The following is a 25,563-nucleotide window of genomic DNA, read 5'->3' as shown; positions in this document are numbered from 1 at the left end:
GCAAAAAGGCAATGAGAGATGCCTAGTGAATACCAATTGATCTGAAGTCAATGTGCTGGTGACTGCCATCCAGGAAAGTTGGCAAGCACGGCTTCAATTCCACCAGTGGCACAGGACAAACAGATTGAGCTGATTATGCTGCTGATTATGTTAGCAGGATGAGAGACAAGAAGCAATGATGGCAACAGAGAAAGACATGATTCCTCCTGAACAGCTGACTTATTTTTTTATTAAGATTAAAGCTTTGCTTTCATAAAGTTCAAATATATACAGAGCTATGTGCAACACCGTAAGCATGACAAAATTGACATGGAAAATTAATGAAGAAATGACATTAATGCACAAAGTGATCCTGGTTCAAACCATTTTCACCAAATCCTATTCACAAAATATGGAGCCGTTTCTATTGCACTTTTTAATTTCTTAGCATCAAATTACGACAAATATAATCAAGCACCAGTTTATGACACAAACAATTCATTCCAACACAGTCAAGTAATGGAGTCAGATTTGGATCTGGTTACAGGGAGTCCAGTTTAACCCAAATTCAAAATTGTCAAATTCAGTAATAATTTCATGAAAATTAGTAAAAAGTTATGTTTTTTTAAGCTCATCAAGACACACTAAATTATATTTTACCAGCTACAACCCAGGAATTCCAATTGGGCAAAGTTTTGTTTTTAGCTGGGCACAGTTTGTAGATTTAGCTGGCATACAATTTGCAAAGAGTATGAATGGTGAGACCTGGGCCGCCCTCAAAGGCAGTTTGCCAAATGTTTTACTTTTTATTTTTGTCGAATCACAGTCAGATAGCTTCAGCTGATTACTGATCTACTTACTGATCTATTTGCAAACAGGTGTTCCCAATAACCAATAAAGAGGACAGAGTGGAATTAACCTATTTAAGTTGATAAGATGAAAGAACAATACTTGGAATTGACTTTGCCAAAGCAGGATCTTTGAGCTTCGATTCCCGGCCCGGGGTCTTTCTGCATGGAGTTTGCATGTTCTCCCTGTGCATTCGTGGGTTCTCTCCGGGTTCTCCGGCTTCCTCCCACAGTCAAAAAACATGACTGTAAATTGATCTCTCTAAATTCGCCCTAGGTGTGAGTGTGTGTGCATGGTTGTGTGTCCTGTATGTCTCTGTGTTGCCCTGCGACAGACTGGCGACCTGTCCAGGGTGACCCCGCCTCTCGCCCGGAACGTAGCTGGAGATAGACACCAGCAACCCTCCCGACCCCATTAGGGACAAAGGGTGTATAGAAAATGGATGGATGGATGGATGGATCTTTGAGCTTTCACAATTGTGTTACAATTCTTGGGTGTTAGGGTTTTTGTTTGATTTTTTTCTGTTCGGTAACTTTTGCTTAATAGCTTCTGTCATTTTAGTTTGCTCCTTGAGGACTATTTATATTTAATGTGTACCCCTCCATGAATAATTTTCCCTTGGACTTTTTTTTTTCCCAATCACGATCTGCTGTGTTTTTACCTCGGTTCAGATTTTGTCATATTCTGCATGGATGTAGTCCCTTGTATTATTTATCAAAAGTTCTTACCATATTGGTTTTTTCTTTTGTATTTCATTTCTTAGTTTATTGATTAATTTTGTCTCCTTGGGCTTTCTTGGTTTGTTATGTTCTCTTAGTTGCTTTCGTGTTGTTAGTCTGCCTCCCGTTTGCAGTGTGTTAACACCAGTCATCGTTACTCATGCCATTCACCTGTGCTGCTTTGTCATCCCCAAGCGTTTCAGCTGATCTGCCACTCATTCTGAATTTGTTTGCTCTTCAGCGCCAGATCCTCTATTTTCTTTCCCTGATTAAAGCTAATTTATTACTCTGGTCTTCCTGTTCTGGAGTTTTAAAAGTTTTATTTAATTTCTCAATAATGCCTGTCATTAGTGGTTGTTTGCACATTAGCTATGTCTATTGAACATGAAGCTTGACACTCTGTGTGCCAGCAGAGTGCGAAGGTGACGGATTAGGAGGAAGCAGACACGTTTTTTTATTGCCTGTATGGTGCAGAAAGGTATTGGGAGTATATTGATGGGGGAACACAGACAGACTTTGACACCTGTTACAACACCAGGAAAAAATCAGCAGTAAATGTGGTTAAAAAAATGTCACAATATATTGAAGGGTAAAATGTAGAAGTGGTGAAATTACATACAAACCAGCCAACTTAAAGCACTGGGTGGGTGGGACACAGGATTCTTTTACTATTTTACCTTACTTTGGTTATCTCCTTCTCAAACTTTAATTTCTGAATTGCCTTGCTACCCTAGGATATCAACTGCAAATGAGCAATATCAAAACTCTGCCGGCACCAACCAAGGACAAATCTTTCATGCTTAAATTTGTTAGTGCACTTATTCTTTTCACTTGTCAGTTCTTACAGATTTTTCTTTTAAATGAACAAAATAGATGTCACTATTTGTAGGTAATGATAAAAAATATGCATTAAAAATGAGATTATATTCCCCTTCAAGAGACGGCAACGCTCACTTGAAGGTTTCCAGGTAAGAGTTTTGGCTAATTTGCTTGTCAGAATTAATTACATTTTAAATCAAATGGACTTGAAAAAATGCAATAAAATAGACTTCAAATATAATTAAAAAAACCCAAAAACTTAAAGTAAACAAAAAATGTGTACATTTTCGCAAATGTGTTTTGAAACATAGTAAATATGTACGTCAGGTGCCTTACATTGTAGGCAGTTTTTAAACTATCCTTTCTTGGCATGCATGGTCAGATTGCTGCTGAATCAGAGTTTAGCTATGGCTTCCAGAGAGAACATAGAGTTTTTCCTGTTCTTCTCACCACAGTAATGGTTAGAGCATTCCTATTATCTGCTCTGAGCTCTGAAGATGGGATTCCTGTTGAGAAGGCTGGGAGCGGCTCTGCTGCACTGCATTGCGATGAGTTATCCACTGATGTTTTCCTGCTCTCGCTTCTCTCGACTCATCTCAACAGTTTTACTTTGCTTGCCTCCTCTGTTTAACCATAGAGCAGTTTTTTTAGTATGTCTGGCCTTTTTGAGCTAATTCTGTCCTGTTGCTTCACCGACGTGAACTCTTCACACAGCATATTTTTCTTTCACTTTTTGAAACTCACTTTCTAACTGAAATTGAAGCAAATTACATTATAGATGATTCAAACAGCTCTTTGTAGATTTTTCTTTCCTTGTATTTTCTTTTTAAAACACCCCTAGGTTTCACTTAGTTCAACATTCATTATTTGGTCTGAAAATACAACCTGAAATGTAAGTAGCCTTTTTTAACTTTTTATTCCTTTATGGAAAAAAAAAATAAAATAATCTGTGAAGTTTACTGTTGCGAAGAAGACCAATCTTTTACTGTTGTGCCTATGTAGCCTGGCAGTGTGATAGATTGGTGATATGTTTGATGTTTACGTCTTCTTTTGCACCTTGTCAGCTGGTATAGGCTTCAGATAAGTTGCAACCCTGAACCAGAAAGCAGGTACCAAAAATGAAAACGGGAAAATCATGTAGTAAACTTTACAAGCTAGAAAACATAAAAGAGTCAAATTTTTAGTTTGCCTGACATTTACTGGCTTTTTTGCAAGCTATGGGCAATTACGTACAACACCTCCTTCTGCAAATAATAACTTAAATATATGAAAGGCAGACTGCCTGTCTTTTTTTCCAACAATTGTTGTCATGCAAGATTTGACTCCTGTGATCCATACCTTTTTTAATTGTTCTAATGCAATAATGCATTGTTTGATAGACTCATCTGCACATGTGGCAATATTGGATGTTTGTAATGAATATACAAAACATTGCATGCGTCACATTTTAATGGAAATATGAAAGAAAAATATGATGAAAGCTGCACAAATGTTATAATTTTATATAAACATATTAGTGGCCTAACCAATTGATTGAGTGATTGATTAGTGAATTGGTTAAATTATTTATTGGTCAATTAGTTGTTTGACTGATTTTTTATTTTTTTTAGCAAGCTGTCAAATAGATGTTAAGCGAAACTAAAGTTTCACTAGACTTCAAACAACATTACTGCAAAAGAAAAAAAGACTGTTTTGCAAGAAAGGACATTTTACAAAGATTGGCTCAAATTGTCAGGAAACCAGAAACCTGCTTACTTTCATTATGAAGCTTAAAGAACCAGAATGAGATGCATATGTCATATGTGCCTCATGTGCAATAACAAAAACTGGGAAGTTTACTTTCACAAAGAAGAATAGAGAGACTGAAATTGGCATCCCTTTGGTCCCTACTGTCAGTTTGTCTCCTTATTTTTAACTTCTGTCCTCATCCTCATTTCTCTCTTCCAACTAATGCTTCTCTATGTTGTCACTCCATGTCGTGTTATCAGACACCATTGTCATCTTATTTCTCATGGGAACCCCGGTTGTCTCCTTATTCCCTCTATATCCTCTCTCCTATCCTGCCCTCCTACTTTCTCTATCTTCCCCCAGAGTCTGTTGTCAGTTTTTGGACTCCCTGCGGCACATCTCACAGCAAACATTCCTGAGACATAATTGTAAAAAGATTTAAACAGAAATATAGAATTGAGAGGATCAAAGATATTGCAGAGAAGATGCAATGTAGCAATCCAATCAGTAGTAAGTGCAAAGATGTGTCTCCATTGCTCTTGTTTTATAAAATCAAGAGATTTAAAGACAGTTTGAGACATGGAGGCATGCTGTTTGTGGGTGTGTGTGTGTGTGTGTGTGTGTGTGTGCATGCTTATATGCGTGAGTGGGTGTGTACATGTAAAATAGGTGCCAGGCTTGAAAGTAAAAATGAAGTCTGTAATCCCCAGACAGCTTCACACTATTCCTTCAGACAAATACCCCTCCTACTTTCAAAGCCATCTTCAGGGTAGTTCTGGCATGGGACACTCTTTTACTGGGGAGTCGACAGGAACCAATATCCTTTCCCTCTGAGCCTGCAGGAAGTCTGGGTTTCTCATCACAGAACTGGCTGCCTGACAGCTCATCCATTCAGCATGGCCCCACTAGGCTTTGCCCCAGTGCTTACTGTTTTAACTGGGCCTCCGCAACAAACCTCTTTGCCATGTTGACTGTGTTGAATAAAAAGCCGTGACACTGAAGCCGGTCAGGCTGCATGATGGTCAGATCTCAGGAGTCGAGGGGTTGTTGGTATGGTGGAAGAGGAAGAACTTAGGCAATGGGAGACAGAAAATAAAGAAAGACAGAATGAAGAGAGATCTTAAAGTAAGTAACCGAAAGCAGCAGTGTAAGGAAGAATAGGCATTTCTCTTCCAAGTCCCTTGTGGTTAGCACAGTGAGCAATTTTTCAAGTTAAAAAGAAGGATTTGGGTTAGATATGGAAGCCCATGAGAGTCAATGTGGCATTTGCACTACATGTTTAGCACCAGCTGAAAAAGAGAAAAGAACTCCAGAATATAAATAAACAGGAATGTATTTGAGACATAATGAGAAAAAAAAAAGATTTGTGTGAAAATAATTTCAGTTTGGTGTTAATTACTATTATAAAACATGAAACACTTTCCCATTTGAAATTTAATTGGTATTAGGCATATAGGCGCCACTCTTTTAATCACGTAGACCTAGATACAAAGAAGCGCAACCAAAATAGCTCCATGTTCCACCCGTTTATTCCCTCAAGTCTGTGCGGGTGCACCACTGCTCAGTGACGTCCTCCATACTCTGATGGTGGCCAGCCTCCACCACAGATGGAGAGAAAAATATACGGAGAGACAAAAGAATGGAATTAGGACAAGCAAGGCCTGAAGCAAATGGAACAAGTAGCTAGAATCAATTTTATCATCTAATTATCATTTTGGCCTGACCTCTGTGCACTCAATATCACTTCTTACAGTAATAGATTTGAAAGCCCTTTCTCTACATCCTAATTAGAATGGGCACATAAACCTACAGGTGGACATGCATCAATTCGGCTAATATGTGAGTTTAGACTTCAGGTGAAAATTGTTAGAATAGTTATGTGAAAGCATACCCATATGTTTGAAAGCTAATTTAAATTAGTTAAATAATGAGCCTGGGACAATATGGAGGCACATCCACTATTTGCAGAACTGGATTTTTGAGTACCAGATCTTCGACAACTTAAAGTGTCTGTATACATGCACATTGTCCCAGTTTGCTATTTACTGGCTGTGTGTACTTTAACTGTGATTGTAGGGAAGGGAAGGAGGTCACAGGTAGTGACAGTTAAAAGACAATTTTAACTGTCTTTTTAAGACAGTTAGCTCTCACTACAAGATCTGGCTAGTAATTTTTTTAAGAAAGCAATGTATTCTTTTAAAATATTTGAACATAGCAAATGTACAGAATAACATCACAACATCAGAGAGGTTATTGTCTGTTACTGGCTTGCTGTGACACGACCGGACACAACAATCAGTTACAAAAAAAAAAGCATGCTGACACCAAATTTCTGTAACGAGATCTTGCTATCGTGTTGCACAAAGTGCAGACATCAGACATATTTGTGGATTAGCAGGAGTGAGCGACCTTTTGCCCACCAGCAGCACTTGTGAGTCATGTTGCCTTGTTTATGTATCCTGACTTTGCCTTTGTCTCTCCTCATCTGTACAGTGACAGCCAACAGTGACCTCTGCCAGCATACTTCAGACCTGACCTGCTCTCGTCTCAAATAATGAACAAGTTAAGCAAAGAGCTTTGTAAATAAAAAAAAACAAAAACCATGCTGGTTTCTGGATAAACCTCTATTTAAAATTCAACCAAGACAAAAGAAAATACATGTATTTTAAATTATTATTATACTTTTCAATTCATTATGCGATCTGTTTCTTTTAAATTTTACAGACTTGTAAAGCAAGCATGTTCAATACAGTCACACAAACAATTCTAAGACAATTTAAAGATAAAATGAATGTATGTAGACCTACCTCTCATTCTGTGTTCCCACTCTTTCTTTTTTTCATTTATAGCTTAATGTCTAAGAATACAAAATGCTATTTGATTCTGAAACCCAGCAAGATCAAAGTTGTTTTTGTATGGATTTATGAAAGAACTGATTTGATTTAGGAGCTTTACTTTCTTCAGATTTGTTCACAGTGCACAATAGAAATAGATCTTTGTGTACGATTGTCTGTCGGCAAATGAGTCAAAATCTCAGAAAAGGTTTTGCCTGTATAAGATGACAAGTGTCACAGTTGCACCAAAGAAGAATTCCTTTGTTTTAGTGCAACATCACAGCACATCTAAATATGAATATGATTGTATTTTACCTTGCTCTTGAGGTATGTAACTAAAAAAAAAGAAAAAAACTTACAAGGTTATTTGCATAATTCCTCATTTGAAATTGTACATTTTCTCTACTTAGATTATTGCATTTTGAAAACTTGCAATAATTATTATTAGTTTATTAATTATTAGTTTGTGTTATCTCAATCATATTCATGTTTTAGTATATGACGCTATTGCACCCTCTTTTATTAAAGCTGCATAAACCTCAAGGTAAAGAGGCAACCTCTAATCCCCTCTCAGGATCTCAATGCTTACTTTGTAATCAGAGGATATGATTGAGATATAGAACTGCTAGTGTGCAATAAAAGTCTTGTTGTGTCGCTTGAACAGTTTTTCAAAAATGTAAACTTAAATTTAAAATTTTTCCTTGTAGTTTTACTGGCCAGGTTCATAAAATGTTATGCACCATGTGTTACGCCGATCCATTTTACAATGTAGGAGGAGTAATCCAAGCTTTGCATTTGTCTCGTTACAGAAAAATAGTCCGGTTTGGTAGAAGTGGGCATGGCCAATGTAAAAGTGAGGCAGAGTCATTCAAGGATTGAGCTGTTATTAGGTTTTTTAGGGAAAGGCCCCACAATTCAGGAGTCATTAGTAAAAACACATTGTCTTCCCCAATAGGGCTCCCCAGATATTGAGAGGTAGAAAATTTTTAGTCTGAGTAGCAGTTGGGTTTTTCTGCCAAATTGCTTAGTCAGCTTATCCCAGCATTTTCTGGTTCTTGTGGCCCACACGTTTTAAATTAATACTAATTAGTGAGAAATAAAAAATTCCTATAACTACAATAGAGTCCCCTGCTATGCTGGGAGCAAGAAACGGCCCAGCTTAGCATTGTGCATTTGCCTGCTTCTGAGGATTTGGAACCTTAATTACAGTTAACAATTTCTTCAATGGAAAGAAATTTTCCACACCTGAAGGATTTATTTTAGAATAACATTTATTTATCAGTCTGTTGAAACAGATTATGTTGTATAGACCCTTGAGTATATGGGACCCAAAAACGCTTTCTTTGTTGTAATGGTGTAGGTTAGATTTCATCTGCTGGGTTACGTGTTGACATTTTCTGCTACTAAAATTGAAGTAATCCTCTTAAGTGTGGTGGTTGAAAAAGTGCACAGAAGCGCAGCGACATGATGTCGCTGAGGTTAGTAATAAAAGTAATTGTAACAGCTTCCAGAGAGACCGATAGTAATCCATATGGGAACCTAGCAGAGATTAAAGCTTCTGACCTTAAGGGCAACAGTGTCACATGTGGCTGGATAAATGAAACCCGAAAAAAAAAGTGATTCAACTAAAATTGATGACTTAACTTTTATTTTGCTACCTCTTCCTAAAAGCAATTTTAAGAGATTGGATGGTGCAACGTCCGTACAGTGATGTAGTGGTCAGCACTGTCATCTCGAAGCAAGAAAGTCTAAGGCTTTATCTCAGGTGTGTGCAGTTTGTGTGTTTTTCAGTGCATGGCTGGGTAAACTGGTGATGTCTAAATAAGTTGTAGGCTTGAGTGCAACTTGATGAACTAATGACCTTTGTAAACTTTAGGTTACTTATAGCTTGTTGATGGATAACAAAGATTGATGGACAGATGGATGGCACATCTTAGATAACCTTTAATAAAATATTTAACTCAGTCAAAATCTATAAAAGTCTATTTTTCCAAAGTTTGACAAAGACTTCAACATTTTGCAGGAGATAATTAACAACTAGAGTTTAGAAAGTGCTTGCCTCTTTATAAATTATTTATTTCAAAACCAGACTTGTTTGACCTGAAATGTCTCCATTTTTGCTAAAATAAAACATAGTGGAGGCATCAGATTTTTACAGGCGACCTGATTTGCATCCTGAATTGTTAATTACAAGGGGGCTTTAACATCTTTGTCTAATGGCAGAGGTATAATTAGTTTTCTTGAGTGGTGCTGTTCATAATTTTCCCCATTCAGGATTATTCATCCTTTCCACTGTGAATTTTTTACTTGTCTACCAGGTGCTCTTGTATTTTTACACCTGGTTTATTTGCCAGATTTTACATCTTCCTACTTCCCATTGTGTGTCCAACACTAGCCTCATTACTGCTTGGAGTCTCACTTGCTTTTTGTTTGAGATTGCCTTATTTGCCATGATGCCTTTGTTAGATAGTTGTGATCCCACAATCCTGCCTGATACCTGTTCTGGTGTCATTGTGTGTCCCTTATTGAAACCTCATTAGTCAGTGTGATTTTGCATCTGACAGTTTCCCCTTTTAAGCAAAATCTGTCAAACAATACATTAACTACCTTATTCACTTTATTTTATGAATTTATTTTATTTTAGAACATTTCTGAAATGTAACACTAAAACTGTTACCGTCCATTTTAGGAGCTGATATAGTCAAGAGAGCCAAATACCTTTGAATCTTTTTTTTCTCTTTTCATCTTCTGTTCAATACCAAAGTATGAACATTATACCACTTTCTTTTTGGTCAGTCTCTGGCAATCAAGATGATTTGTCACATCTTGAAAAGTCCCTAAAACTAACTTATTTCCCTCTCTGATGCTTTTGATTTGAATGGTTTTAACAGTTGGCTGTCTTCACAGTACGTACTAAAATGCTGCAATGAGATTTAATGATTTCATTTTATCTTATGATTTGAACAGACATATGATCAGGTGGCCAATGAGCGTACAGTTTAGTATTTAAACTATATATTTTTTATTTCATATGTATCGCAATTTCAGGAATGAATTCCTTCTTCCTGCCTTGTAAATGTCTTCATGTCAGAAAGGTAACGTGCACATCGGGTTTCTGATGGGTCCATAGGGTGGAGGATTATGAACAAAACTGAAGTGTGAAGGTTGGTAAACCACAGGTAGAATGAAACAGAGTCTTTATGTAAATATAGCTCATCCAAGAGAGAACCATGCATTTGTGCATCTTTATGGCCTAGATCACAAGTACAATTGTATTTTATAAAACAGCAATTTAATGCATTTCTCAACAGATGAGCAGTCTGACACCATCACAAAAAGGGTTTGTATCCTTGAAAATCCATTTGATATAACAAATCACACACACTGCCTGTGCTTATGCCAGTGTGGACAGGAAACAAAAGCTTGACTTTTGTCCTTGACCGACTGCACTTGCATGATGAAAGAAGCCAAAATCCAAAGAAATATTTCATATTGAATTATGTTTGCCTGAAAGTGTTGGGAAAAAAGCACTTTGTTATGGCACACCATGATGACATACAGAATTATGGTGTCTTTACCTTCAACTGGATGAAAATAATGAGTACTAAGTGACTTCACAATCTAACTCAAGCCTATTTCTATTAAGGTCAAGGTTCGTAAGCCATTGGTGAACAACAATCACTAATCTACAAGTTTTGCATAAAAACGTGGGACGTAAAATTAAAGGTGTGTGTAATGCAACATTGAAACTGAAGCCTGGCGTAGTTTTTATTTTTTATTTTTTGGGTTATCTTCGAGAGGCTGAGGCAAATTTATTTTTGCCTGAGTCATGGCTAAAACATGGATTTGCACAGTGTTTTTCTGCTCGCTAAAGGCCTAGCAATTCAGAAATGTCTTTTGTGACAGGTGGTTCCTTTTGTTTGTGAAGTCATGAAGGACGAGTTGTATCTCTTAAAGCGCTGCTCCACAGAGAGCCGTCCTTTCTTGTCGCTGTATGACAACAGTTAAAATTTTAATTTGAACTGAGACATGTCAGAGATAAAAAAAAAACCCTGCAAGAATATTTCACTCCTCGTGTTCCTCTGCAACAAACGGTAGGCAAGCAACATTTTGTGTACAAGTGTTCTGGTGCTGTCATAGGAAATTAAAACATTGCCTTAGAGCACTGGGATGAGAAGGAAGTTTTGTTTGAAGTTTCTTTATAGAAGGAGAGCAATTGTGTCTTATACAGTACACTGAATAACTATATAGACAGTGATACATTTGGAATCCATACTCATGCTTTTTAAGACAAAAACTTTTCAGTTTTGCTAAAGAAATTACACAATTATAGGTTAACATTATCATAAACTATGTACAAAATAAAGTGAACAAAATGTCAGAAGCAACACTTCCTGTGCTTCCAACTGAAAAAGGAAATGAAACAAAGGACTCTCGAGTTCATTGTTTATATATTTAGTCCATGCTTTCATTTGTGCATCTGTGGAGAGCAATATTTCCCTTTTATTTTACCAGTAGACAACTACTGCACAGCTTGCCCCGACCTGGTTCCATATTGCATGTCATTATTGAAAACCAAGTTAAACCTTAAACATAATTATAGCAGGAATTTTACCAAAACTGTTAAACCGCTAAACTTTAAAGTAAACATTATTTATCTGATCTTGTCATTTCAATTTGCGATATGTCAATCCGTTGTATTATGTATTACTGCCATATATTATATAGTCATATGGTCCAATTGCAACTTTCAGGTATTACCCAAGCACTGGCAGAATCAGGAGAAATGGGGCTTTGAAGATTTATTACATTATCAGCACATGGAGTTGAATAAGTTCAGTAATGGGCTCCTTTTATTCCCCTTAAAAGCAGGAGACAATCTTCTAATGAGCAGCAGATAAAATGTAGGTCAGCTTCTTGTGAAAAGAAACTAAAGCCAAACAAGACACAAAGACGTACATCTCTAAAGTGTTGCCAGAGACAAATTAGTTTCCCTTTTAAGCAAAATCTGTCATCCAATATATTAACTACCTTACTCACTTTTATTTATTTATTTATTTATTTATTTTAGACTCATTCTGAGATATAACATTAAAACTGCTACTATCTATATTAGGAGGTGATATAGTCAAGAGAGCCAAATCCCTTTGGCAAAGAGAAATTTATATTTCCAGTAATACAAAATCTCTTTTTCTCTTTTCATCTTCTGTTCAGTACCACAGTGTGAACATTATATCACTTTCTTTTTGGTCAGTCTCTGGCATTGACAGGAAATCAATAAGACATGCTTTTTTTTTCTCTCATGGAGTTTGGAAATTATGTCGAAATGGAGTGATGAATGGCTGGAGAACAGGTCTAACCATAGAGAAAAATGACCTGGACGAGAAACTGTAGGTCAATCAGGTTAATGATGTTGGCAGTGATTGTTTTCAGGTAGGAATGATTTGAGGTTAATCATTTGTTGAGCAGAGCTTAAATGACAGAAGAGGTGAAATGGCTGTGATCAAAGTAGCAATGTTTACTCCATCAAACCTTTGCTGAGGCAGAACAACATTAAGCCGGTGCAAATAGTGCCATCATCAGGAAATGTACAGAACAAAATCAGCCTTTTTATATATTTAACAAAGGCTTTATGGTTGACATAAAGTCTTTATGTTATTTTATTTAGATTGCCTTGCAGGACTGTCATTTTTAAATATTAAACATATTGGTATCCATCACCAAGTACAGTGAAGATATATGAATGGACTCAAATACACATTTATATTGCTCTCTCTAACATGTTAGACATGTGCTCAGTCGCCTGACTGGACGAAAGCAGATTACCCAGGGCTGTGACAAGGGAAGATACATATATGTCTTTAAGACACACCTGAGAGCCCCAGAAAGCAGCTGATATAGATTTATTGGCTCAGTTTAAATTGCATCTCCACGCACATCTAGACCCAGATGTCTGTGTGATGCAATCAGCAGCCCAGCACTGGGAATATCGTAACAAGCAGAATGAGTGGGTACAGTTCCAGAAGGGTAAACTCTGAGATTGCAATCTGTGGTAGAATATGTGTTTATCTATAAAATGTATGTACAAGTGCATGGTCTGGCATTATTAGATTTGATGAGACTCAAGTTTAGTTTTAAACACTATGAGTAAGAACCCATTTCGGGAAAGGAGAAGCTCTTGTGCTGAGACTAACAGTTTTGTAGGCATTACTTTTATCCATGTAGATGCTCAAGGACTGGTTTAGTAACGGAATAAACAAAAACATGTCTGGTAACAGTTTTATTATGCTTCAGTCTGCATTTTGAATATCAAAAGAAAGTCCGTCCAGGGACTGACATCCTATGCATGGACACAGGTATGCATACAGATGAGCTCCTCGATAGAAGCAAAAGTTGAATGTATGCTGCAATAATGTGAAACTGTATAGAAATATGTACAATTTTCACCATACCCTTGAGAATCACATAGGAATAAAGCAACACATTTGATTTTTCTCTAAAGCAGAATTTATGATTAGTGCCGCATACGTCTGAAGGAGAGAAGAGAAGGTTGTCTGAGTAACACAGAGGACCTAAGTTATGTGAACACCATGATTTGTTTCAAGTATTTTGGTTTGGTGCTGCATCATTCAGCATGTGAATGATTGTAATTTTAATGAAAAGGATAGGGATGCTTTTCATAAAAATGATATTTAATCATTACTACAAAAGGTATGATTTTTCTGCCACTGGCCTGTCATTGGCACAGAAGCACACAGCATGAGTCCTGAGGAAATCAATAAAGTGACCTCCCACAGAGCTGTTTATGTCTTACGCATCTGACACATAATCAATTGATAAAAGTGGAATTATGAAGTTGAACCGATCACGTTCCATGAGCTGTGTGACTGAGCAGCATACTAATGGACAGGAAAACAGCAATCAGAGACAACATGACAGCAACATACAGTGTATGGGTGTATAGGTTAAGAGGATCTCTAAGAGTCAGGGATGATAAAAGTGGATTCTGTGATTTTTTTGTTTTTTTTGTTTTGGTTTTTTCATTAGAAACAACATTGTAACAGATGAAGTACCTCCATTTCCTTTACCCATCCTTTAGATTACCAAGATCCAAATCTGATTTAGTGTGGGAGGGACAGGTCAGAAGGAAGCCACATCCTTGAACGCCACACCCTGTAAATCACAAGATACAAATAATCTTCGGGCATGTTCATGTTTGAACAAATAATGCTCTTTTGCAGCACAAGTGGTAAGTGATAAAGTAAATCATAGAATGTGAAAACCTTTAAGAAAGGGTATAGTTTAAAAGTAATGGCCCTTTTCTTTTGCTTTCCACTAAAACAATTGACATCTCAAGAAATGTTCTGAGCTCCCATATTTGCCTTTCTGTATGACAAGTTTTGCTTGCGTGTAGATTTGAAGACACAACTCCATACTCTCCATGGTTCTAGTTATAGAATTACAAGAAATGTTCTATCATGCACATGCGAGCCCTTATTTTCCCTTGAGTTCTAAAACAGATCCAGTTCCTAAAGTCTGAACTCCCAAAGACAGACACATCATAAACCCACACACTAGCAGCTTACATTTGGAACAGTAATCAGAGATAACACGTATTCTCATTAATTTCAGATTCAGGTTGCATGTGCTTTAAAATTACATATCCTTCAGAGAACCCATGTTATTTCTCAGACAAGCTCAAAATGCAAAATGTGTAAAAAAAAAATTAATAAAAAATGAGAGAGAAAAAAAAACACTGCAAAAGCATCACACCATGTAAGAAAAGAATTTCCTTGTTTGAAAGTTGCAACTATACTGAGAATTTTACATCCCATTCCTTTGCTGTTCTGAATATTTTGTAGAAGCAGCCACACACATTGTGCCTAGGCTTGTTCTGTGAGCTATGGGGAGGGTTGGACAATAAACAAGATTAGAATCACAACAATCAGTGGGTGTGGTTAGAGCTGACATCAGATTTGACCTATGGTTTTTCATTTTCTTTCCTAATAAAAGTACATCAGTTTAATGCAAATATTTTTCTTAGTAGAAAGAGACTCTTTCACAAGGGATAACACACAACCTGATTAATGAGCGTTGCAGGATAACACGTTTGGTTCTCTCTTTTTTAAATCAGATCAAGGTGTAACCTTTCCAAATTTATAATAATCTTTTTAGCAGCAAACACAAAAGATAGCAAGGAAGTACGCCATTAAATATATGTCACATTTAAGTGGCTATGTATAACAGAAAGGACTGGAAAACAAGTTTGGGACTGACAAAAGACCTAAACCTATCAGGTTCATGTAAATATATAGAGAACTAAGGTCATTGCAAAGTTACCCCATTAATGAAAAATACTTAATTAAGTATTAAAGGTCAAAACATAAATGAAAGACGTCGAGCAGCCTGGTGAAGTTCATTAGGTTTTCCTTCCAACTTTTTAAATTCTGGAAAAATTCAACAATTAAATTAACTACTCTGGAGAAACTCACATCAGTGTTAAAATATTACTCCTAAATAAAAATACTCAAAATATATTTGTCTCTGCTTGTGATTATTATTGTTCCTATTCCTCAGAGAGGATTTTACTGATAAGTGGCAAAACCTATGCAGTAAGCACATTTGGAAATTAGAGGATCTGCTGTTTAGTAGTGTTTGTTGAAGATTTTCATTCACACATTGATAATACCTTTGGTGTCAAATAATCATCATTTTTGTGTTTTTAAACGTGGGACCAGTTTGGCTCTAAAATCAAACTTTAGCTCAGATTAATAAGAAGACCTTCTGGCTTCAACATGAAAATATTAACAATCTTTACTGTAGTTCACAAGCCAAAGACAAATTGTACAGTCTACAGTTCTTGATACTCAATGTTAGTGCTGCATATACACAATGAAATTTTCCTGTGTAATTAACAAAAATAGAAATGAGATATTTACATGTCCTTGTGACAACCCCTATATTAAGGGGTCTCTTTTTCTTTTCTTTTTCAGGCCGTAACCTGCCTTTAGTGGCATGAGATGCAATGTTTTCTTACCATTTAAAAGCAGTTCCTACCTGTTGTCAGGCTTCATTTATAGACCTTTAATTTGAAATCAGGCAAAAATAGAGGTTTGACAGTTTGTTTGCCAAGTTAATGTGCTCTATGAAAGAATCTGTGGTATTAATATTTGTCATTGTCTACAGCCATTCATTAAAATCAGCCTTTGGCAAATTTTGGACACCTCTACCAGGAATATTACATAGAAGATTATTTTCTGTACTCTAGTGTTTACCTGACATGCAAAAGGTTTCTGGTTTGAAAATAGACAAAAACAGTTTTCCAGGTTATATTTATCACAGCGTGTAGCAGGTCAACACGAGGGTTTCTCTTTTGTGAACTGGCACATGCCAAGAGACTTCAGTGCTTTCAAATCAAAGCTTTTCTTAAGGTTCATTTATGGACTCTAATTTCAACTCAGGTTTGCCAATTGTTAGACCTTCTTTGATTTCCCTTAAGCTGACCACTGACTTAATTTTGGCCCGTCTTCCAATACATAATTTTTATCATAGTTTACAATATGGTTATAGTTTTGAATTTCTCCTCTACATTCAATTTATCAAAGTATAATATTCTGTTGAAAGTGTGAATTATAATCCACCCTATTCAGATTTTCAGAGATAACTGCACCGTAATTCCCATGAATTGACCTTCACACTGCTAATATTTTGAACATCCATCTTTGAATTAATGATTTTAAACATAACTGCATGTCATCATTTATTTATTTAAATTAAGTGTACTATATATATCTTTATAAATTTGGTTAAAAAAAAAGTACAAATCTCAAGATGCTCTATATACAGTATTGTACTGGTTTATACTATTGGTGAAAATACAACTTCCACAAACCACAGTGAGTCAGTAAAATAACAATAAAAAATACTTTCAAGGTAATCAGAAAGAAATTGTCATTTTTGCAGCAATTTTCAAGGTATGCTTTGCAATTTCAATGTTAACGTGGCAGCTTGTGTTTCTATTTGCTTTAAAATGAAACGACTGACTTAAAATCTTGATTATATATAATTTTATTTATTTATTTATTTTTGTCATGGTACCTTAAAATTATAGTCCTCGTTATTATTTCGCTCTGTTTTGAAATATCATACATAGTTAGAAAATATAGACTAGAAGCTAATCTAAAATTATTCTGGTTGGCAAGAACCAGTGTGTACTTTTCATACAATAAAATACAACAGTCTTTAGTCGGAGGCTCAGGTATTTCACCAGAATTCAAAGAGTACTAGCAGAGTCATAAGATGTTCACCAAACTTGCAATGTTTTTATTAATCACAGACCACACTGCTGCAGATACCAACACCGTCTGAAAATATCAAACCACTATTCACAGATGTATGTGTAAATGAATTAATTGGATGGAGAACATGAGCCGAGCTTGTTTCACCACCAAGATATAAATAAATAAATCTAAAGAGAATACAAAGAATTGGAATTATTTTAACATGAACAGTGCTTGTAAAACCAGCTAATCCTAATGTGTTTAAAGCTCTGCAGAATTTTTTTTTTTTTTTTTTAACATTCCCCGATCTCCATTTAGTTCAGAGATTATCTGAGCATAGTGTATGTGCAGGTATTCAATTGTACCTTTTGTTCCTTTTTACTTTCTGCAATCAATACAAAGAGCAGAGCAATATACAAGGCATTGATCAGTGCGAAGCAAAAGACATACTTGGTCATCTTTTTACACACACACACGCACACACACAAAAAAAAATAAAATAAATAAAATTGTATTTAAAAATAGCTGCTTCAGAGCAGCACAGTGGGAAAATATAATGTTTTCTATACCCTTTTGAGAAAACGGAGCAGTAAATCTTTTGAAAAATGGAACGTAAGAAACCCAGGTAGGTTTTAACATCATTCATCACCAGCCTATTGGGTCATCAGCTCAGATCACCTTAGCAAGAACTTTCCCAGTTATCTAACAACAGTGTACTCGTCTTGCCAAGCAATGGCCAATTTCCATGGACACAAGTGATATCATTAGTTTGGTTTAAATTATAGTAAGTGTGAAATATTTAATAATCCTTCCATCTGTTGTTTGAAAAACAGCTTAAGTGTTTCAGCCCTTAATGGGCTTCCCCCTACATTAACCATCCTCCCTCTGCCAACAGGCTGCATCCAGCATACAGTAGAGAACTTTCAAATCAACAAGCCATCTGCAAATAGACAGAAGGGAGGGATTGGGGTGGAACAGCAGTAATTCTTCATTCCAGATGTGACCCTGCGCCAGGCCTGGCAGGATGGAGGCACTGATTCGGAGTAGGGAAGGGGGGGAAAGGTTATAGAGATAGTAGGGTAGCTGGCCTTGCACTGAATGGAGAAGAGCAGGCTTATTATGTGCGCATGACTCTCAAAAAGAGGGCATGGAAGCAAACAACGTCTGGCTGTGGGAGTGATGTGGCAGCACAACGAGGGCTCAGAGGCAGCCAGTCGCTAGTTGGAAAAACAAACTCCGAAAGCTGAGGTGGGAAGGCAGATGGGGCAGGAACCAGGACCAGCCGAGGACAGCCATATGCGAGAGCCAGCTGATGTGTGAAGTATTATGCCCAGCAGTCGTCTTCTCTACGCACTGCTGTGTGTGAGGGCACCTTGGCCCCCTCAGAGCTACCCAGATAAACATGGTCCAAACCTCCTCTTTTACGGCTTCTCATTAGTTAGAGTGGGGAGGAGGAGGAGGTAAAGCAATCCTGCTCGTAACCCCGGCACTCCCACACGATTGAAATGGTGTTTTATATTCTGTCGTCTTTTGAAGCAATATTTCTTTCTTTTTTGTAGACAAATTCAAAGGTTTTTTAGATAGACTTTTGTGCACAATTTGGCCTTGTTATCATTCATCCTGAAAACTCCGTTCATGAACATTTCACTGTTTGTCCTTTAGAAAAGTTAAGTTTTTATTATCAAAGTTTCTTGGAGATCATTTAGGAAAGCTTATTCTTTAAATGTCCATTTTTGTTACAAATTGAGTTGCTCTTAAAAGAGCACTTTAGAAGATTGTTTACGTCTATTTTGCGTGACCATAAGCCTGAAATATTCTTAATGTTCTCAGAAACCAACTCAAATATCTAGTCAGAAACCACATATAGGGCTAATAATACCACTGTTATATATTTCTGGTTTTCTGGACAATATGTTGGTTAATATATGCAATTTTCTTACTCTTTTCCTGTTCGAAATTGTAAGACCAGTTGAGAAATGGCAAAAATTTACATTTTGCACTGCATAATCTTATAAAGGTCCTAAGTAAAGCTACAAAATCCAAAAAGAAGAAATGGTGGTGAGACTGAAAAAAATTAGAGTAAGCATTTTATTGCAAACAACTATTAAACTCAAATAGTCTGTCCATCTACTGATTAAGAGTCTCAGACCATCTTTCAAAAAACCCAAACCACCTAACATAGAAAAAAAAACCTCAGTAATGAATAGATGTGCCATTTTTGTTAAACACCTCAAATATTTATTTGGGGATTTTTGATGCCCGTGATACATCCTAGGGAAAATAAAATTGTCATTTCTGGGCCACTTCCATCTATTCAACATATTATCAGTATAACCACCATGGAAATGTCTAGCTATCCGAGTTAACATGCTTTGATATGAGCAAAAGACCATGTAAAGATAATTTTATAATCCACAGTGAAATAAGCCCTGTACCTAACATGTGCTCAATTGCCATTTAGACAAGAAGACAACCCTCCAAAAGCAACATGAAAAAGCTTGAACCAGGCAACAGGTTTTTGAAAACCTGCTCTGTTGTCTAATTAAGTTAAAATTGAAGTCATTGGCCATATTGACCATCAGTGCATTTGAATGAAAAAGAGAAAAGCTTGCAAACCACAAAATATAATTTCAACTGTGAAGTACAGGGGGAACAGAATGATGTTGTGTTGGTGTATTTTACTGCACGAGGGACTTAAGCACTTCACACACTTAGTGGCATCACAGGAAAGGAACATTACGTCTAAAAATTGAAGCCACATTTCTAGGCATCAACCAAGCAATTAAAGGCTGGTGGGTGAATAGGTCAAACAGACAATGACTATAAGCATACTGCCAATTAGTCACACAGTGGCCCAAGGAGAACAGAGTCAATGTTCGGAAGTGTCTGTAACATAACCATGAGCTCAGTCCAAAAGCAAATTTTAGAGCTTAAAATGGTGTGTGTGAGCAAAGTCTACATCTCTGATGGAGTGACACTGTTCTGAGGAATGGGCCAACACTTCAACAAACTTGGAAATCTTGGAAAGGATGTTCAAGGATATTCATTCATATTCATTTCAATAAAGTCAGAATTCAAATGTTGAAAAATAATCTCTAAAAACTGTTCTTGCTCATTGATTTGGCATTTTAGCAAATAGAAATCATTTTAGTAATCCTAATTGACCCGGAGCAGCAAAAGCTTCATCTGGTTTAGTGTCAGACAGTAAGAAAGAAAGCTTTGTGTTTTTACACAGTGTGTTACATGCTGGCTCAAGAACTGCAACAAAAAGGAAGACAACATGAGGTGGTAGAATTTTAAGGAAATAAATTGTTCATCTGAAGCAGAAAATTGAAAGGTTTGATCAGTTGTCAGTAATTTCTGGATGTATGGAAATCTGTATGGTGAAAAATCCCAGACATAACCAAAATCCAAATATCAGAGACCACTCCCCACTAAACAGAGGAGTCACCACTAAAGAACAGTTAGAGTATCGAAAATGTTCAATTGTGCAAAATTTTAGGTGCGATGCCAGAATGTCCTATTGAGACTTGAACTCAGACAGCTGGATTTAAAGTCCAGAGTGCTGACCATTACACCAAAGAACCCATATATGACAAAGCGACTGAACAAGTCGTTATTTCAAAGAGGCCTGTATTGAGTTTAGATAAGAATGGCGCACTCCTCCATTTTCAAGGTTTTGAAGATCTTTGTTAGAATCCCATTGCTGAGCCAGAATTGTTGGTTCCCATTCTCCCAGAGAGAAAATTTCTGATAACCTAAGAATCAGAAGTTAGTGACTCTACCTAGTTAAAACAGATCAGACTGAACAGACACTGGAAAACTCTGCTTTCTTTTGTCATTCTTGAGAGAATTTATAAAGTGCTTTTCAAGTGCAAATCACAGATCTCTGCTTGGCAACTAATCATGACAGTACATTAAGGGAAACTCCTTTTTCTTTCTTTCTTTTTTTTTTTGCATAATCAGTTCTGTAAAGCAGTAACAAATTTGATATTATATTTACACTTTGAGTGTTCCCAATGTACTTCCCTTCTCAATCATGCTACTTAAATTTTAAACACAATTGTAGGTGTGTAACATCAAGCTGTTTTTCACTCCTAGCAGGTTTTAAACTTTGATAAAGCTGTCCTCTCAACATATTAATCTCAGAACATAAACCATGTTGAGAAAAAGGCATTTTCTTGTAATAAAACTAAATGAATTGAAGGATAACTAACTGCTGTCTGTTTAGGCCAGGTTACTTGGCTACATTCCTACAACAGCTGCCTTTTTGCCAGCTTTTAAAGCAGAGCAAGAAATCAATACACATTTTGAGACAGCATTGGTAGTGATATAGACATTTTGCCAGTTTAATGACAAGCTTCTTAATTTTTCAATATACCAATGATCTATGTCCAAATCCTCACCAACACCAACTCATAGTAAGTAATGATAGAAAGAATAAGTCTGCAAATTTGATATTTACACAAGTAGCTGAAACTGCAGGATGGCTGGACTCAAAAGTAGTGACAGGGAGATCAGGCCAGAAATTTAAAAGGAGCTCAAAGTAAACCCATTGTTTCTCCATATTACAGGGGAGTGCAGTTAAGGTGGTTTGGTCATTTAGAAAGGAAGGTTGGAAAGGAAACCTTCTGAAAGCCTTCCAAGGAAGGAGTTTCAGGCATGAAACCAAAATGAGCCACAGGAAAGACTTTGGACTCAGTAAAGAAGGAAATTTCACACCTTACAGTTTACTTGTGAATGAATCTGAATCTGAGTTCCAGCTGATGACACAGTGGAGGTATTTGACAACAGGGATCTGGGGATCACCTCTAAAGCTGTTGCTGCTCTGACCTGGACGCAAATAAGTGCATATAAGTATGTAATAATGTATGGATTGTTGTGTGGACTGTTCTTTCACTTGAGTACATTCTTTTATTCCAGATTCCTCCTGTGTTATTTACATATTTTAAAATTAGATATTTCTATGCTTCAATCAATCCACAGTCAAGTGCGTGATTGAACAATTTATTCACCAGACACCAGACAATCAGCACCATAAATACAGGTATGCCCTGAGTCATGTAAATATTATACTTCACCTCAACATAAGTATGCAGTTTAGTCATCTTAATATAGTTAAAAAAATATTGTAACCTTAGTAGTTAGAAAACTTGTTACAACCTGATCCTCATTAGTTTGAAAGTACAATCAAAGTAGAAAATTTATTTTATTTAATCTTCAATTACTTTCAGAAGCAAAAATATCCCAATGATTTTTATTTGTTTATTTTTTTTATTAATGTTTTGGTTTAGTGAAGGTATACTGTTGAGAAATAAAAATAAAAAAAGAGTGAGTCTGTAGAGTACAAATAAAATAGACTGCACAGACAATTTAATCTGAGAGTTTACGTTTTGTCAGTTTATAGCAATTTGGCTTTGTCTTGCAGTTCTTTTTATATGTAGATATGAAAGGAATTCATTTGAAAATGTACCTGCACCATATGCTGCTTTACACATCCATAGCCAAAACCCCATTACTTGGAAACTGCTTACAGCTGTTCTTTCTCAAGAGTTTGGCAAAAGCACCCTGTCAACAACAACAGCCCATCTAAAGCCAGGGGGAAAAGTGTTTCCAAAATGTGACTTCATAAAATTGGCCTGGGCTCCCATAAACTGTTTACCTGCTTGGCCAACAAAATACTATACCTTTTGCAAATCTGATTGGACTGTGACGTTTGTTTCTGAAACAATTTTAAATAACATCTATAACTAAAGTGAAACAACACTGGATGTGTTTATTTGACAGGAACTAACTCAAGCAGTTAGTCTCTTAAGTGCTCCTTTAAAAAGCAATCAGCCTGCTAAATTTAAATTGGGTTAAAAAAAAAACAAAAAAAAACAAGAAAAAAGAAATCCATTTGCACATATGGATCTCTGCTCCAAAAGAGATGTTTGGCAATTGCTTCTTTCATATATTTGTGGCTCACTATGATGCATACTCTGTCATAAACTATTGATGATAATGATCTCACCTGCTGAGTTCTGCCTATTTTGAGTTCGTTTCAGAATTAGCTTTTTTAGGGCCTCTTGTTACTTTACATCCAAATAAACTGCTTCTGGCTACACCCCCCAACTCGGCATGTACAAACCTAAAATTATCAGCATGCAACAGCTTTATTCACTTCCTTGTTGTTGGCCCCTAACTAGAACAACCCATGAAAAGATATAGACTTTTCCCACAAGAATTTAATGTTGTAGACCTTAATTCAGAAACCAAAACCTGTTTTTAGACATTTCCCAGTGTTGGATAATAATTTCTAAATGAAGAATTTGGGTATTGTAGATTAAACTGCATGTTTTTGTTAACCCCGTTTCATTGTATGTCCGTTAATTTGAGGTTGTGGTAGGTTATACAAGCCTGCCTGTTAAGGTAATTGCAAGTTGCCACTGGGACCACATGTAACGTGATGAGGAAGGTTTCTATGGCCTGTTGGTATATCTGTTCTGTGTCAGAGAACCGATATACTAGTTGATCTGAATCTTATCTCTTCCTCAAGTTTAAATCCAGCCATTAGATTTCATTCTAAAAATCCTCAAGAATAAAACAAATGAACAGATTTTATAAATTAATGGTAGAATAGGTTTAGTTTACACGGTGTAAGAATTATAGTCAAAATTCTGTCCCTAACTACTGTGTTAGGATTTGGTTTTCTCTGTGTTGATTTGAGTTTTTCTGTGTTTATTTTGAGTTTCCATGTCTCCTGAGTCTCTGTGTTGTCCTGTCTTCCCCTTGATTGTTCCCAGGTGTGTCTGATTCCCTCATTACCTCCTGTGTATTTAATGCCACTTGTGTTTCTGTGTCTTTGTTGGGTCCTAGTCGTATGTGTTGTCCCAGTCTGCCTTGCTGTCCATTTGTTCCCGGTTGCTACCCGCATTGAGCCTGAGCCTTCTGCTCTCAGCTGTGCCGCCTGGATTTTGGATTGTTGGACTGTGTAATTTTGGAATATCCACATTAAAATCATCATTACTTTTCACTCTAACCAGGGTCCTCCGCGTCTAACCTCACCACCACTACCGACCGCAACTCATAACGTATTGTTTCCCTTTGTGTTTTGTTTGAAACATAACCTTTTGCATCTTTATGTTAAATAAATAAAAAGAAATTGTGACATTTTCTTTACAACACCGACATTAATCATACCTATGTTTCTTGCTTTTGTTCAGTAAACAGCTGTTAAATATTGTAGCACAAGTTGGTTATCTTTTAAGAAAGTAATGCAAGAAAAAGGAAGACAACCTGTTGTAGATGCAAAGTACTTTCCACCATAAAGAGACAATATGACTCACACGTGCCAAGATGAATTCATAATAAATTTGAAGGCAAAGTAGATCCAACAAAGGAAAAGGTGTGTTTCTTAATTGCACTTAGCTCTTAAAATTGTACTTATATATTTTATCTGTTTATAGGACATTAATTAGAGATTCTTGGTTCTGATTGTGTGGTTATTTTGGAGATGATTCACAGACAGATTCCCTTTTATTTCACATATACATTGTTAAAATCATGGGGAGCAGGAATTAAAGCCCACATATGAAGGCCATATCTAAGATTCAAACTGGGTAGATTTTCCTTCCAACAGTGCACACTATGATCTTTCACAAGAAGCCAGTAATATGTGACTAAGATGGCACACGACCAGAATTACTGGAACAAATGACTGTATTTTTGAAGCTAAATGTCTCTTTTTAGGATCATAATCACAGCAAAGTGGTTGAATACATTTACACACTGCTTTTTATAGTCTTTTGAGTTTTTAAAACATGTCTTAAATTTTTGTTTCAGTTTACTAATTTAGAATATTTCACGTCATACAATTTAGAATAAGCACAAATAATTTTTTTTTTCTAAAACATGAGAAAAAAATTTATTGAAAGCTGCCCTATTTTTACGAGCATCCAGTTTTTCTGTGCTCTTGCCATTATTGCTTGTCTATAACAAAAAATGGATGATGATTTAATTATCTATTTTTAAAAGGGAAACAAATCACAAAATCTGTATTTTTGCTCACCCACATGGTCTCAAAAAAGGTTAATTGTGAAACATTGAAAGACATGGGATACCTTCTGAATTTAGTAGACATACATATAATACTTTTATTTAAACTGTTGCAGAAAATCTTAGCTGTTTTGCAAAGCGGGTGCTGGCATTTTGGGCAGTGTGTGCTGGTTCCATTTCCTATTGGACAAAAAAATCAGTTTGAAGTGCTCCAAATTTCCTCCCACATAGCTTTGACAATTGACGTTTTATAAAACATAGTGGAGCAACACCAGCAGAGGACATGGATCATCAGTGAATGTGATTAATTCAATCTGG

The sequence above is a fragment of the Gambusia affinis genome, linkage group LG02, assembly GCF_019740435.1.
Source record: "Gambusia affinis linkage group LG02, SWU_Gaff_1.0, whole genome shotgun sequence".
Taxonomy (NCBI): domain Eukaryota; kingdom Metazoa; phylum Chordata; class Actinopteri; order Cyprinodontiformes; family Poeciliidae; genus Gambusia; species Gambusia affinis.
This window is presented reverse-complemented; position numbering follows the sequence as displayed.